The sequence below is a fragment of the Belonocnema kinseyi genome, chromosome 7 (genome assembly GCF_010883055.1).
Source record: "Belonocnema kinseyi isolate 2016_QV_RU_SX_M_011 chromosome 7, B_treatae_v1, whole genome shotgun sequence".
Classification (NCBI taxonomy): Eukaryota; Metazoa; Arthropoda; class Insecta; order Hymenoptera; family Cynipidae; genus Belonocnema; species Belonocnema kinseyi.
The window spans coordinates 49,533,497-49,539,692 of record NC_046663.1 but is presented as its reverse complement, the minus strand read 5'-3'; positions in this window follow the sequence as shown (position 1 = coordinate 49,539,692).

Here is a 6,196-nt window from a genome sequence, read left to right as displayed (position 1 = left end):
CAGCCTTGGAGGAGATTATGTTGAGAAATAAAAAAAAAAATTCTTAAAAACGTTGTTTTTCTTGGTCAGGCCGGAAACTTATCAATCCACCCTCGTATAATAAGGTAGTTAGTGCCACATAATAATTTGGGACAAAAATTCCATTTATAGAATTAGCTTTGATCTTTTATGAATCACAAACCTGAAATGGTAGCAAATTTATAAATATTTAACTCACTAGTTAATAGTGGGCTTTATTTTCACTTCCATGATGGATATAAAAAGAATTTTTTGATTTGCAAGGCCTTGTATTGCGTAAGTAAGAGTGGTCCTAAACCGGCACAGTAAGAGTTTTTGTCGGAAATAGAGGTTAAGCAGGGTTTAATGGCAATTTAATGTCTTTGGTCAGGCACCAAGATCTTTTATTTGCAATTCTATGTCCTTCTGAGCAGTGTGGAGTGATTTTTGCGGTCTCAATGAAGTGCAAAGTAAAGAAGTCGATTTTTGCTATTTCTGCAAATGGCTGCCCTAAGTCGGCACTCCCCTGGTCCTTAGCCTCCAATCCGTATTGAAGCGCAAGGGATAACTCTTTCGTTTCTTGCGTTTAAAATTGTGCCTCGTGAATACAAGAAAATAGAATTATCGAAAATTCAATGAGAAAACACAGAAAATACAAGGACATCTACCAGAGATAAGCAACACGCAGTCAAAACACAACCAAACTAAAAAGAAGAACAAGAAATGATCGACATAAACATTGATTCACAACATAATCAAATAACACACAAATAACAACAAAAGCAGCAAAAAAGTGCCTAATCAGGACCAACTGTTTGGTGCCGACTTAGGACAACTACGAATGTTTACATATTTCATGCTATCATAAACACAAAACAAATCCGAATGGAAAATCGACTTTAGCAGGCGAAAGCAAACAGAACGCAGAAACCAACAACCTTTATCAATTGAATTTTTCAAAATGTTTAAAAACATGTAGCTGCGTCACAAGAATAGAAGAAAGTGGAATTTTGTTTGCACGAAAAATGTATACCTCGCTCACGTTATCAGGCGAAAACTGAAGAAAAAATTGTCAGTGTCATTCAAGGAGGTACCATCGCTATTGCCGAGATCAGTCGACTACGCAGTCGTAATACCTATACTCGTATGACTTACTGAGTTGAAATCTGGCAAAATTGTGATCATGATGTTGCCAGATTGCGATAGTCAACGTTCAGAAGCGCAAGTTTGGTGACTATTTTTTTTCATGTATATGCAGGAACCAAATGGTTAATATTATTTTTGCACCTTAATTTTGAAATACTTGTTTTTCATTAAAAAAATGATCAATAATATCTTAATGGTGGTTACTTAGATATCATTCAGTAAAGAGCTCAAAAACGCCATCTCTCATAAGACGCAATGTTAAATATGACGAAATTAAAAACGTTAATAACTTATTTATAAAGTACCCTAGGCATCTGAGATTTTAACTGAGTACTTTTAGTGATCATATTAAGATATTCTGAAAGTTTGGTTGAAATGGTAATGAAGATTCTTGTAGCGATGGTACCTCCTTAATTCTATGTCTACTAAACCTGTCATACGACGAAATGGTTAGGCCGACACGCGCACTATATCCGAAAAACATAAGCGTGCTGGTTTGACCCACAGTGGCGACTTAGGACCATTTCCTCCTAATTATTAAAAGTTTAAAGTGCCTTCCGAAAATGTTAAGCTCTGGCCCAAAAACTGGATTCTCTTTTTTAGTAGAATGCTATGTCAGGCCACCTGAACCAATAAACAACAAAATAGAATATAGAATTAAGTAAAAAAGAGTTAAATTTTTCATCTAGGAAAAATTTTTCAGTGAAGAATGAAAAAATTTTAAATCAAATTGTTGAATTTTTAAACCAAATAGGAGAATTCTCTATTAAACAGTTAATTTTTCTAATAAAAAGTATATTTTCAAACGAATAGTTATTATTCTAAAAAAATAGAATCTTTGATCCGAAAAGGCGAATTTTGAACAAAAAAGTCGAACTTTTGAGCAAAATGGTTGAATTTGAAAACTAAAAATGATTAATTTTCAAACTAAAAGAGAATAGTTAAATTTGATGTTAAAGAAATTGATAAAAAAAGGAATTTTGGTTAAAATAGTTGAACTTTCAATAAAATAGTTGAAGCTTGAGCGCGCCTAGGGCGCGCGACTGTTGGTTCTCGCGCTTTGCGCTGGACAATATATTTACCTTGTGTTTCGCGCTCGTCTCTGTATATTGCCACACTTGTGCACACTTTTTAAAACTAAAGGTCAAAGCACCGACAACAGTAAGTTGATGATTAGCCGCTCCTGCGGCTTTAAGCAATACATTCTCATCACGTATCTTGTGATTCGCACTCGAGTTTGTCCCTTAAAATGTATAATATTATAATTCATAACATGCATTAAAATTAAAGCAGACGTAGTTGAATTGTCTCGTTAAAAGATGCGCATTCTTTAAAAAAAAATTTGTTTTTAAACATTTTATTGCAACATGTGTTGTTTTTCCATACACTGAATTTGCTCATTTACACTGTTATTCTATATTATAAACGTTGCACATACGGTCTACACAGCAGCCTTACAAAAAATGTAAGTTAAAAAAAATAGTTTAACTTTCGACCAAGCAGTGAAATTTTCAACAGAAAAAGATGGAATTTCTTGAAAAAGTGATGAATTTGCAAACTAAAAGGATGAATTTTTAATAAGAAAAAATGGTTTATTTTAGTGGGAAAAACCATTTTTAACCAACGAGATGAATCTTCAACTAATGAAATTTATTTGTAAGAAAGTGGTTGATTGTTTAATTAAAAAATATGAATTCTCAATAATCAATCAAATAGTTAAATGTTTAACTAAAAACTGTAAGTTTTGAATAAAAAATGAAAAAATTAATAAAACTTAATCTCAAACATGTCACCTGGTGGCTAGCATTCTTTCAAATGAATTCGGTCAAATCTCATTTTTTTTAAGTATTTAAAAAAATTGTTATTCACATTCATATTTTCATGTGTAAAAACCCACGTCACTAATACTCACAAAACTTGTTAATCCCTTCCCTCATCCCCTGAAAGTGTGGCGTATTTTTTTAACTTACTTTTGACTGCATTTTTAATAATATTTTTGAAGTGATAACTTCTTATATCACGGTGTCAACTCTCAACATTAAGTTACGCTTCGAGTAGATGCTTCCTCTTTTCTATCTCTCCTTGACTTCTCCCAGCGACTGACTCTTTTAACCCCCCTCTCTCTTCCTCTCTCTCTCTCTTTGCCTACCAGCTTCTTCCACTTCTCTCCCTCACGCCACTCTGCCCCTCTCTCATTCCCTCCTTTCTGCATCCTTCGCTTTAACACTCACACTTGTCGGCTTTACACCGACGATCGGAAGATTGTTAGCCGCGCGTAGACCTATGTTACCGACAGTTTCGATCATCTGAAGTATTTAAATTCTGTGAGTTGGCAACACATCTTTCACTCTCCTTATGAGGCGAAAGTTTCGCTCCTCCTAACAGTTCTACGCGCGTGTAGTTAACCTTATGCTTGTCGGTGTAAAGCCGACCACTGAAATTCTGACAGTATTAGCAGTGTGTAGCGGCATGCGCTAATATATAACAGTGTATATTAGCATGCGCTCTGCTGGAAGGTCGCGATTCGTATACGTGCGTGAATTGATTTGCGATTTTGTGTGTGATTACTTAAGTGTTCTCTAATTATTAAGTTCATTTCAACTATTTTTTATTTCGAAAGAGTTCAAAGAAAAATCACTTCAATTTACATCATATGAAGTTATCACTTCTGCCGGGCGTCCCCGACGGCTCACGTCTTTTTCCAAGATATGCTTTGCAAGAATGCAGAAAAACTATGACAATATTTAGTATATCTTTGTGCCATATACGTTTTTAAGGGATGTTTTAAATTCGAATACGAAAGCACAGAGAAAAAGCGTAGGGCGTGCAGTGAAGTGAATCCTATAAATAATCTGAGCGTACTCCACTCTCTACACTAACGAGCGAAACTCAGAATATTTTCAATAGAGGGGTTGAAGTTTCCGGATTCCATTGTGTTTTGCGTTCCAGAAACGAGTCTTTATATTCAGGAAGAGTCCGCATCATCCAGATGCATTGCAATCTAGCGGGCGGCCGATCGCAATAAAAGTTTTTCGGCAGAAGAGGATGTCCGCGATCTTGATATTCCATCTAAACCGCCGCGTCCCGGGATCAAAAGATCTGGGAGGAGAGTATGATAAATTAGAAAAATATTCAAAATAATGATCCAACCGAGGCTATTTTGAAAAGCTATATGGTTTTCTTCCCTCACGCACGTCCGTGAAACATTTCTTTTTCTATTCAATTCTCCTTGCTGGTGTCGACTCGAGGTCCATAAACTATACGTCTTGCCGCCGGATACGGGAATCGGAAAATTAAATTTCCGACTTCCACAATCTTAAATTGAAATACTGGAATTGAGAAGTGAAGCATGTTTATTAATGGAGGTTTAAAATGATTTGTAGCCCTGAATGCTTTTGTAGTTGAAAATTAAAATGGACACTCTAAATTCGATTCAGGAGAAAAGTACCATTTCAAGTTAGTCAATTTGACTCTCTGGTGAAATCAGTCATTTTAAATTTTGTAATTTTTTTAAATTTGTAACTGAAAAAAGTCAGTTTCAACCAAAAATCGAGTAGATATATCTTTGATTACTAAATATAATTTTTAACAAGAAAAACGAATTTTAAACCATCAAAAGAGATTAATTTTCAACTGAAATTATAAATCTTGAAAAAAATGATTAATAAAGCAGTTCAAATTTCAACCAGGAAGTACAATTATAAAAAAAAAATTTAGTGCCAGGAAGATTAATTTTGTACCAAAAAGACTAAATAAATGTGCAAATAAAAAATGGAATACCTTAATTTTCAGTTTAAAACATTATTTTTACACAAAAAATGAAAACTTTTCAACCAAAAATATAAAAGCTGACATGTAAACCGAGAAAGATTTCAATTTTAAATAAAAAACAGTTGATGTTTCAATAAAAATAAGATTTTAATGTCAGACAGAAAAAAGTTGAATTCAACCAAAAGATACTAATTTTCAAACAGAATATATTTTTTACGACTAAAGATAAATTTTCAACTTGAGAAAGATTAATTTTTAAGAAACAAATTTAATTTAAAAAAAAAATCAAATTTTGCTCTTAAAAGATCAATTTTCAATCCAAAAGATGAATTTTCAACTGTAATGGTGAATCTTAAAGCAAACAAATAAATGATTAACAAGAAGTTTACCTTTTAACCAAGAAGAATTGTAAAAAATAATAATATGGCTGCAAGAATAATAATTTTCTACAAAAAGGTCGATTTTTTAACAAAATAAATGGGTTTTAACCAAGAAGTTAAATGTGTAAATGAAAAAATGAAATCACTTGAATTAATTATTGAAAAAATGAATTCTCAGTCAAAATATGTGATACCTGATATTTCAGCCAAAGAAAATTTCAATTTTGAATGAAAAGCAGTTGAATTCAATTGAAAAAGAGGAATTTTCAACCATATTGTATTTTTTTACGATCAGAGGCGAACTTTTTAATATTGCAAATTCATTAGAAGTGAACATTTCAGCCCTTTAACCATTCTTGAAATATCAAATCGAAATATACTGCATATTTATCAAAATATCTGTCTGTTAACAAAAACAGATTTGCTACCAAAAGAGATTGATTTTAAACCAAAAATACAAATTTTTACATACAAAAATTAGTAATAAAAGAGAAGAATTTTCAACAAAATATTAGGAAGCATATTTTCGAAGACAGTTGAATTTTTAACAAAAAAAAATTATTTTTAACCGAGGATAAATTTTAAACCAAGGAAGATGACTTTTTATTATAAAAAATAAATTTGTAATCTAAAAGGATGAATTTTTTCTAAAAAAGTTTAATTTTTGACTGAAGGAGAAGAGTTTAATAATATAGTGGAATTTTTCACAAAATCATTAAACTTTTAGGAAAATAATTCAATTTTTAATCAAATATAGCTGAATTAAAGATTAATATTCTATCCGAAAAAACTAATTTTCAACAAAATACTCGATTTTTCAACTATTTATTTACACTTTTAACTAAAAAAAGCTAAGTTTTCAATAAAAAATCAAATAGTTAAAATTTAAAAAACTTCAAAAA